The 11,644-nt window shown below is 33.5% G+C and overlaps 3 non-coding genes across 3 annotated transcripts; all 3 read right to left on the bottom strand.

Moving 5' to 3' along the window:
• Positions 1 to 3,506: 3,506 nt before the first annotated feature.
• LOC149426784 (5S ribosomal RNA) lies at positions 3,507 to 3,625 on the bottom strand. Its single transcript, XR_016303300.1, has one exon. It is a non-coding gene; the product is annotated as a 5S ribosomal RNA (ribosomal RNA).
• A 323-nt stretch (positions 3,626 to 3,948) lies between these two features.
• LOC149426783 (5S ribosomal RNA) lies at positions 3,949 to 4,067 on the bottom strand. Its single transcript, XR_016303299.1, has one exon. It is a non-coding gene; the product is annotated as a 5S ribosomal RNA (ribosomal RNA).
• Positions 4,068 to 4,390: 323 nt separating this feature from the next.
• On the bottom strand, positions 4,391 to 4,509 carry LOC149426782 (5S ribosomal RNA). The gene has a single exon (XR_016303298.1). It is a non-coding gene; the product is annotated as a 5S ribosomal RNA (ribosomal RNA).
• Positions 4,510 to 11,644: the final 7,135 nt, after the last annotated feature.

Raw genomic sequence — 11,644 nt, 5'->3', positions numbered from 1 at the left:
GAAGGTGGGCCGACGCACCCGCCACCAAGACCTGGGCAAACCTTAACCCATGAACCCGGGCACCCCTGCTAAGTCACCAAACGTAGCGAACCACTTGGGGTGACCTGTGGCAGAGGTGTTGGTCATCCAATAAATGGTTCCCAGGGCGGCGGTACCCATTCCCGCCTACCATATTACAGATTTAAGAAAAACTGCAACTACTTGATGTAATTTTATTTTTAAAATGTCAATTAACTTTATTCTTTGTGGCCAAAATTTTTTTATAAATTAGCCTACGTGTGAAAAACATTTTAAATGTTATCTTTAGTCAGAAAACCTTTTTGAATGATGCTCTGCCAAATTCTTCAACCACATCTTTAAGTCTATATTTATTATTTAGTTTTAAGTATACCCTGATAAGGCGAGCATTAAACATGTAATGTTAGTTGCATCTAACAAATAAAAAAGCTGTTTAAATGAATGTGTTTATTATTTTTAGTTCAAATGATGCCACAATTTTTTTTTTCTGTGGTAGAAGAAATAAATTACATTTTTTTTTTTTTTTTTTTTTTTTTTTTTTTAATTTTTTTATTTAAGTACATAAAACAGGCATGGGGCCCAAAAATTTACATACATGGATATTAAAATACATAATAATAACAAAATGAAAATAACAAAAATATTAACAAAAGGAAAATGTAAGTAATATTAATATTGATCTATTATAATAATATGTAATCTAAATATGCAAGTAAATAACAGATAAGAATGGGTAGTAAAAGGTAAATACAAATATGTTCATAAACGATTTGTTATTGTCACACCTGTACTGGTGAGACACTGTTTAGGTAGGTACAATGTTGCTTCTCATTAAATAAAGGGTTTTATCACAATATCAGCTTCATATGATTAAAGGTAATACATTTTTTTTGAAGTGTTTAAATTGGTCATTAAAAATGTCTATTACATTATTAGAGCCATGTATAATGTTATAATTTCTTAATGTTCGCGGTACAGGGGAAAAATATCCTGTATTTGTGTGGTAGGCTTTAATATAGAAAATGTCGTTCATCCTCCTTGTTGATTTTCTTGATGGAATATTGATGTTAATTTGGGATAAAATGTTTGGTGTATCAACTGATGCATGTATAATTTTGTGTAGGAGCAGTACGTCAGAAAGTTTACGTCTGACCGTCAGTGAGTGTAGTTTGTAGTGCAAAATTCGGTCATTATAAGTTCCAAATTGATCAGATAAACCTTCACGATAAGCAATTACACGGGTTAGTTTCCTTTGTATGGATTCAATCCTATAATTATGAATCTCATAATTGGGAGACCAAATTGTTGATGCATATTCGAGAATACTTCGCACAATTGATTTATATAATGTCAAAGTTAATTCTGTACTTTTAAAACAATTTGTGATTCTTAGCGTTAATCCTAGTACTTGTGATGCACTTTTTGAAATTGTATCTACATGTTTATTGAAGCTAAGTGACGAGTCAAATGTCACGCCTAAGTCTTTGATTGAAGTTGTGTTTAGTAAAGGGATATTGTTAATGTGATATGTGTTTGAGAATTTATTAATGTTCTTTGTGAATGAAATTACGGCACATTTGTTTTCATTAAAATATAAATCATTTAGTGTACACCATTCATGAAGTGATGATAAGTCTTTTTGCAAATCGGTGCAATCTTCCAATGAAGTAATTTTTTTGTACAACTTAAGGTCATCGGCAAACAGGAGATATTTTGATGTTTTTATTCTTAAAACTATGTCGTTTATAAAGATTAAAAATAGCAAAGGTCCAAGATGCGAGCCCTGTGGAATTCCCGACGTTGCAGTAAAAAGATCCGCGGAGTACCCTCCTACAACCACTTGCAGTTTTCTTTCTGTAATGTAACTTTCGAACCATTTCAAAGTATTTCCATTTATGCCAAACTTTTCCAGCTTCTTGATGAGTAATGATTGATTTAACTGGTCAAATGCTTTGCAAAAATCCGTGTAGATGGCATCTACTTGTAAACGTTTTTCGATGCTATCGCGGATGTACTGGGAGTATTCGAGAAGGTTAGTTGTTGTGGAACGCCGAGGGAAAAACCCGTGTTGCTCAATGATAATATATTTACTTACATGAGCTAATAGACAGTCATATATTATTGACTCAAACAACTTTCCTATGCAGTCAAGTTTAGAGATAGGTCTATAATTTTTTATATCGCTCTTACAACCTTTCTTAAATATAGGTGTTAAGAAAGCCGTTTTCCGCTAACACAAAACACAAAATCTGCAAACGTGAGACTCGTAGAGAAAGCAAGAGAATTTCTATAATTTTCTGGTATTTTCTTGAAATGCTAAAAACTTTATCCGATACAGACTGAACTTTATTATTACCGTGTGTAAATAGGCTTGATTTTTACAATAAATGCCAGGAGTTGCTCTAGCTTACAGGGATTAAAAACTCGAATGTTGAGTCTTAAAAATTGAAGAAATAGTATTAAGGCATTTTTTCAGTTTGGTATTGTTCTCCACTTTGCATAATGTTGTTTTCTTAAGGCGAAGCTTAATGCCAAATCACTATTTGGATTAGTCTTTACAACGAATTGGTGTACATTATGAATACCAAAAAATATGCTTTAAATACATGGAAGGTTTTTCTATCGCTTCGCTTGAGTAAAATACAAATAAAGTTACTAATTAAAAAATATAAATGCAAACAACTAAAAAAAATATTTTTCAATAGAAATGTATGAACGCATAAAGGAAACAACTTTAAAAAATATAGTATTATAGCTAAGATTATCTGTGACAGTTTCACTTGATAAACTTTTTTCCTTTTTTTATAAAATTATTTATACAATAAATAAAAACCAGTTTTTTGCTTCAAATCGAACGTTTCTAGACTCCGTTTGTCAAGCGATTTTAATGCCTATTACCTACAATATAAGGTATACCAAGAATATACACATTTTTGGCTTGTAGCTTCCTCTTAAGAATTAATTGAACTCCATTAATATATTTCGAGAGGATTAGTATGCCCACGCATCACAGTAACAAGTATTGCAGCCGGAACACTTAGTATAATTTCGAATTTTAAAAAATGTTCTGAAAAATTTGAAATATTGAAGTGAAACTTCTTTACCCGCGTCATGCAATTTCGAGGACCGGAGTAAAACCAACTCATGACCGAAACGAAAATGCGGGACCGATTAAAGTTCATTTGATCTAGTCAAAGTTTTGAAGTAAAATATAAATGCTTCTTAGCTCATCTCGACAACTGGCGTTGGTGGTGTAATGGTCAGCGTAGTTGCTTTCCAAGCAGTTGATCCGAGTTCGATTCTCGGCCATCGCACATTATTTTTTTGTTTTTAACGCCTTTTTTTTTTCAATGGTTGACCATAATATCAATCCACTAAGTAATATTTTAGGCCTGTAGCATACTTGAAAAGTTAAAGAATGATATAAAAATTTTTATGATGTTAACGATAAAAAAATAAAAAAAAACATAAAATTACCATAAAAAATGGGCCAACGGCACGCGGTGTTCCCAAGCGGTCACCCATCCAAGTACTGACCGCGCCCAATGTTGCTTAACTTCGGTGATCGGACGAGAACCGGTGTGTTCAACATGGTATGGTCGTTGGCAAACGCTAAACAATATTAATTTCTATTCTACCTGCCAATAAATATATGAAAATTAGTATAAAAAAGCCCTAATAATACTGAAAACATTAGCAAGGTGTGTGCGACGTTGATAAAAATAATCATTACATACGCGCTTGAAAAAGATCGTAATTACATCCATAACTTTGCAGGAATTTTTTTTTTCAATGGTTGACCATAATATCAATCCACTAAGTAATATTTTAGGCCTGTAGCATACTTGAAAAGTTAAAGAATTTTATGATATTATTAATGATAGTAACGATAAAAAAATTAAAAAAAACATGAAATTACCATAAAAAATGGGCCAACGGCACGCGGTGTTCCCAAGCGGTCACCCATCCAAGTACTGACCGCGCCCAATGTTGCTTAACTTCGGTGATCGGACGAGAACCGGTGTGTTCAACATGGTATGGTCGTTGGCAAACGCTAAACAATATTAATTTCTATTCTACCTGCCAATAAATATATGAAAATTAGTATAAAAAAGCCCTAATAATACTGAAAACATTAGCAAGGTGTGTGCGACGTTGATAAAAATAATCATTACATACGCGCTTGAAAAAGATCGTAATTACATCCATAACTTTGCAGGAATTTTTTTTTTCAATGGTTGACCATAATATCAATCCACTAAGTAATATTTTAGGCCTGTAGCATACTTGAAAAGTTAAAGAATTTTATGATATTATTAATGATAGTAACGATAAAAAAAAAAAAAAAAACATGAAATTACCATAAAAAATGGGCCAACGGCACGCGGTGTTCCCAAGCGGTCACCCATCCAAGTACTGACCGCGCCCAATGTTGCTTAACTTCGGTGATCGGACGAGAACCGGTGTGTTCAACATGGTATGGTCGTTGGCAAACGCTAAACAATATTAATTTCTACTCTACCTGCCAATAAATATATGAAAATTAGTATAAAAAAGCCCTAATAATACTGAAAACATTAGCAAGGTGTATGCGACGTTGATAAAAATAATCATTACATACGCGCTTGAAAAAGATCGTAATTACATCCATAACTTTGCAGGAATTTTTTGAAGTGAAACTTCTTTACGCGCGTCATGCAATTTCGAGGACCGGAGTAAAACCGACTCATGACCGTGACGAAAAAACGGGATCATTTCGCTATAGGAGCCTAGCTAATATTATATACCTAGTTTAACTCACTCTCCTAACTCATCTTCGCTGTCTACAGGCAGAGCGCACGACTGTGGTCGTGAAGAACCGAGGTTCGATCCCCGCTCTAACTAAATTTTTTTTTCTTTTTTTATAACTTTTAATTTTTTTTATCACATGCTACTTATAAATATGTCAATAGACAGAAAAAAAGAGAGAATGAAATGAAAAGAGAGAGAGAGAAGAATACTAGAAGTTTCACTTCTGTCTTGCGTAGGCTTGACACACCCATTTTTTTTTTTTTTTTACCGTTTAACCATTGCATTTTTCACGAATATGAACAGTTTCCTTAGCATGTCATGTTTTATGTGAGCGATTGCGTGGCTCCGGACTGTAATCAAAATAAAAGCTATTTGACTTTGGGTCAGCACGCGAGCTCTTTATTACAGAATTAGTCACGATTGCCGATTTTCTTTTTACCGGGATGGTCTAACATGGAAGCATAATTCTTCATGTGGTGTCGAATGTGAACAATTACAAGGGAGTTTAAAATGTCACTTTAATTCGTTACAAGACCTATTTTCAGATTTAAATTTCTTACAAATGAAAAAAAAAATGCTTTAACATCAAGATTATGGATTGAATTAATGGATATGAATGGATAAAAAATGAGCAATTATACCAAATGCAAAAGAAGAAATCTTCAATATCTTGGTCACGGCAAGAGGTCCAGCCAATAGAAGATCGCTTAAGCACTTAAGAGAAAGATTTGTGTAGATAAATATGCATAAATTACTAGTGTATATAGTACAGTTCCACATAGTATTCACACATTCCGAAATGCAACCTGCACCTAAAAGATCTCCCTGACTATAACCGACATCCATATTCAGCTGTTTAAAGTCTGCACCAAACATCCCATCGTAAATTTGCTAAGTTTCAACACTTATTTTATTTACAAAATAAACAAAAACAAATCCCGATATGATTTGAGATTTTCATTACGCTATCTCCATATTTTTTCAACGTTTCGGACAGCATTACAATGTCCATCGTCAAGACAGATGTAAAAACCCTATTACACATCTACCCTTATGATGGACACTGTAATACTATCCGAAACGTTGACTAAAGATGAAGGTAGCGCAACGCGGCATAACACTCCTAAAATAAACCACTATAAACAAATCCGTATTACGCACTGCTACGAGCGACGTGATGACGGTAGGAACCCATTCCGTATCACTACCCTAAAATAATTGTGCCCGCCACGTTCAGTGACACTGATCCCACATATAAATAAAGCTCAAACACCCTTAGAATGGGAGCTTCATTGCGAGATAGAATCTAGGCTTTTCCACTCAATCTTTTACAAAACATAAAAACGTTGAACTCAATCTGACCCTATCGGCAGTACGGCCCAAACCCGATTACACATCCCCATCGCCCATCGGCCATGGCGGGCCCTTATCAAAGGTGCGTGTTATTATCTCGCCTAGTAATCTATAACACACTCCGGGCAGACCTACCCTTCGGCAGAGCACAACTTTACTCACGGCGTTCTTAACTTCCCGAGATATGAGAGGCAGATAACGAAAAGGTTTTGAACTTGAAGTTTTTTAATTATCGGGCTTATTGAGTAACAAGTGACTTGTGTTTGATAGCGAAACTTCATTTAGTAGTTAAGTGTTTTAGTTCAAGCTTTGAAAATGTAATCGTGAAATGTCTGCTATTTTTCTACTTATCATGTCTACGTATTATATATAACTATATTTGTCAAAATCAAAACACACTGAGACCGTTTCATGCCAAACGTTGAACTGTATGCGTGTTCCATTACTTCTCGCAGGTTTTGGAAGTGACATTCGTTACATCGCACTAGTTATGTATGTATTTTTGTTTTAAATTTTCGCATATCCTAAGGTTAATATTCTTCACAAGACCTCCTGCAGTTCTAAATTGAATTGATTTTTAAGCACTGGGTTTTGGCGACACTTGACTAGAATATTTCTTTCAACTCTAAGAGCTTCGTTAGTTCACCTCCATTTCTTAATTACCCAGTTATTTTGCATTACGAACGACATATATACTCGGAGGCCTCAGTGAACCTACTGCACCCACTGTCTGAATCTTATTTTGACCGTGCTTGCGAATATCGCTAACTGGACTATAGATGATGGATTTCATCAATATCGTATTGACATCATATCGTATGGGCTTTATGGATTGGTATATAATCATCGGTAGTTACGCCTATCGATCCGACATCGCAAAGTTATCAATGTTTCTGTGCTAACCCCCAGAAATTCCCCTCCTACTTGACATAAAATACCCTCCATACAGCATCTCCAAATATTACATAGATCCTGATTCGAATTATTGTCCTCAGGGCCTCCTATAATGGAGCTAATGTAAAAAAAAGTGGTTCTAACAAAATTTTCTTGGAAAAAACATACCTACAAGTTCATCTCATTAACATATTTGTATTTCGTTCTCGTGATAAACCCATCTGATGGTAGATATATTTATAGCCCACATTATTGATTATTGATACTTTGAAAATATGTGCTTAGTTACAGAATGTGGTTTTAAGATTTTTAACAAATAAATAAGGAGAGCCAACCCTAGTATATAATGTGCCGAACATGTTACAAAGTAATATCAAAATTTCTAAATTCCCAAATAGATTCAGATATATGCCGAAAATATGGCTCATAAGTTGAGATACTATATACCAGTTATATCTAGCAATCAATTGTTGTTATTCATCGGCATGTAGATTTAGGATGGCTTGTTTCACAGAATCCAAACGTGAATAGAACCTTCACAGAACATGAAAATCGACTTTGAAATTTGATGAATTGTTCAAATTCTGTGAAATAACCCATACTTAGTGTTATTTTAGATTATGCGTGCCAATTACATCATTTTGTTTACAGTTTTGTCGCTACATATTTCGTACTACAAGTATTTATATGATAATAAAATACTGTTTTATAACTTTACCCAGAAAACAACAATTAATTTTTGAATTCTAATGGTAATAAACGATCTTCAACATGAAATCGATAGTATCTTAGTGCCAAATACTGAAATAATTTTTGAAAACATTAACAAAATTATGCAATTTAATTGGGAATCTAATAGGATTAATATTATTCATCAAAATATTAGAACGATGGGAAACTTGGATGATTTTCTTATATTTTTGGAAGAAATAAAAGCTGTGGTAAAGTTCCATGTACTAATTCTCACTGAATGCAGGTTAAATGATTCATACATAGCCAAACAAATTTCAGGCTATAACGAATACCATACAACATCGCATATTAACCAAAATAGCGGATTAGTAGTATATATCGACAACACATTAAATTCCTTAGTACAAGAAATAAACATAAATCAGTGTAATTGTTTAAAAATCAACATTAATGATAATTTAGGTATCCTAGCTATCTACCGATCACCATCGTTCAATGACATCCAAGATTTCCTGGAAAATCTTATTGGTGAGTTAAAAAAAACTAAGGATTATGCACAATATGTACTGATCGGGGACATGAATATAAATACTATAGGAGAAGTATTGCATAGGCAGTCCGACGACTACTTATGTGCTATGGCTGAAAGTAACTTTATTTCCAATATTAATTCTCCAACTAGGGTACAAGGTAGCTCTAGCTCATGTTTGGATCATATATATACCAGAAATATAACAAATTCAAATGCATTTGTAATACATAATACAATCACTGATCATTACACCACTGCAATCAGTATCCCAAACTCAACACCCAAAAAACATAAAATTAATCACAAACAGATTATCGATTATGAGGCTTTATTAAATGATCTTAATAATAAAAATTGGGAATATGTTTATAAAGAGACTGAAGTTAACAATGCTCTAAACTATTTTATTAATGAAATCAATACATTCATAACAAAACACACAATAACTAAACGCATTCCATATAGTAAAATACATCTCACACCATGGATTACCAACGGCATTGTTAAATCTATACACAAAAGAAATCACCTTCATAAAATAGCTAAACGAGACCCATTGAACGATACTAAACAGCAAAACTATTACCGATACCGTAATATTTGCAAAACCGTTATTCGCAAATGTAAAGAACGTTATTATAAATTCTTACTTGATAAGGATAATTCCAGCAAAAACATGTGGAATGTTGTCAGAGACATAACTAAAAGTAAAAGAAATACCAATGCATCTGTAACTGAATTAAATACCGGAAATTAGATTATAACTGACAATCAATCAATTGCATGTCATACTAATCAATATTTTGCATCTGTTGGATCAAATCTAGCAAAAAAAATTTTATTAGAAACCCAGAAAACGGAAGACTCTTTAGCATCGACAATTGAAACAAAGGAACAATCTTTTTCATTTAATATTAAACCAACTACTGTAGAAGAGGTCTTAAAAATAATCAACGGCCTTAATACTACACATGCAAAGGGTCCAGATAGTCTAAATACACAAATACTAAAAAAAATTAAAAATCAGATTTCTGCTCCGCTATCATATATTTACAACTTAAGTTTTGCATCAGGAATATTTCCTGATCACTTCAAAAAATCAATAATTGTCCCAATTCACAAAAGTGGACCTAAATCTCTTGTAGAAAACTATAGGCCAATATCACTATTAAGCGCGATATCCAAAGTCATTGAAAAGCTTTTCAAAACTAGGTTAAACGAATATGTGGAGAAACATAACATTCTAAGTCCTAACCAATACGGCTTTCGGTCGGGTAAGGGAACGGATGATGCCATCGCATGTCTCACTGAAACTATTGCAGGGAATATGAACCATGGCAAGAAAACTATTGCCCTTTTCCTGGACCTGGCCAAGGCATTTGACACTATATCTCATAAAATTCTTTTACAGAGACTTAGAAATATAGGAATAAAGGGAAAAGCTTTTCAATGGATAGAAAGTTATATATCTAATAGATTTCAACAAACCAGAATTAACGAGGCTATTAGCACTTCACTAAAATACACTTTTGGGGTACCACAAGGAAGTACACTTGGGCCCCTTCTCTTTATTATATACATAAACGAACTTTGTAACCAACACATTGGTGGCAAAATTATCACGTTCGCTGACGATACAGTTATTTTGTTTGAAGGAGATGATTGGATAGAAACACACCACCTTGCGAACACAGGTATAAACAGAGTAAAACAGTGGCTAGACAGTAATTTGCTTACACTAAACATACAAAAAACAAAATATCTCACATTTAGCGCTACCCTTGCAGGTCAACCCAAAACACCTCATCTCCTCACAATACATAATATTAAGTGTAGCCTTGGAAATAATAACCATACTTGTAAATGCGAAACCCTTGAATGTGTTAAATCTATTAAATATTTAGGTATAATAGTGGATAACCATCTTAAATGGAAACAACAAATTGAAAACACAGCTAATAAAGTGCGCAAGCTTATTTATATATTTATAGCATTGCGGGAAATTATAAAAACTCAAGACATTAAAAAAATATACTTCGGGCTCTGTAACTCCGTCATAACCTACGGTTGCATTGGATGGGGTGGAACAGGATTCCCAATATTATACCCGCTACTGAAGGCACAGAAATCCATTCTACGCGTCATTATGAAGAAACCCTTCAGATACTCGAGCGACGTTCTCTTCAAGGAGTTTAATGTGCTTGATGTTCGATAGTGTTACATAAAAAAATAACAATCTGCGTCCACAAAAATAAAAACAAAACGATAACAGTCGATCATAATCATCACACCAGAAGTAAGAGCAGAAACGACCTTTCTATTCCAACTAGCAATACTGCGGCTTATCAAAAAGTTTTCTCATACCTGGGACCAAAAATATACAACAAAATCCCCTCTCAATTTAAACTATGTGAATTATCAGCCTTCGGTACTAAAATTACTAAATGGTTATTAGACTTAGGTAGGACAGATTCCGAAAAATTATTAAAAAACGTAGTCTGAGTTGATTTCCTCGATTTTGTATTTTGTATTTACCTAAAAAATATTTTTTTTATTTTTCTTTCTTACATTGATATATTATATTTTTATTTTATATTTTACATGTACCTATCTGGATTTTATTGTTCATTACTGCTAAATTGTATTTTCCTAAAAAAATATTTTCTTTCTATTTTTCTTTCTTACATTTATATGTTATATTTTAATTTTATTTTATATTTTACATGTACCTACCTGGAATTATGTACACGCAACCTGCCAATTTGACTGTCCTAAAACGGGAAACTTCCTAGTTGGACAGTCAAAGCTTCCTTTTATATTTGTATATAATGTATGTAATAAATGTAATAATAATAAATAAATAAAAAAATAAATTATAATAATCTGAATATTTTATAATTAGTATTTTTTATTTTATTATTTTATTTATTGGACAATTTGTATAGCGCCGTTTTTGTGAGATATCACCTCAGGGGCCCTTTACAGTTGATGCAGGTATTACAAAAAAATATAAATATTACTTAAATAAATTAAAATTAAGTTAAATAAAATGAAGTACGGGAACATGTGATGAAGTACAGAAACAGGTGGCACAAAGATGGAGACTCTGCGGGAAGAATCCTAGGTGGTGAGGAAATTGGACAGACTGCTGCAGCAAGAGAGTGCACCGCGTCCACCAACAGTGCGAGCACGAGGTTCTTCATCCATCCAGGTATGTGTCTGCTGCTAATTAAGTGCTGACACAGTATCCTCACATAGATAACAGTCCTTGGCAGCACCGCTGTGACGTTCGGCAAGTCCATCATTCATCTCCATGTAATCTTGTTCCTGGCGATTGTGTTAGTGGTACAATGTGCCCGCAAT

Source organism: Hesperophylax consimilis, chromosome 1, assembly GCF_061612785.1.
Source record: "Hesperophylax consimilis isolate HC1 chromosome 1, BYU_Hcon_1.0, whole genome shotgun sequence".
Classification (NCBI taxonomy): Eukaryota; Metazoa; Arthropoda; class Insecta; order Trichoptera; family Limnephilidae; genus Hesperophylax; species Hesperophylax consimilis.
The sequence above is the reverse complement of the archived record's forward strand: the minus strand, read 5'-3'. Positions and strand labels throughout refer to the sequence as shown.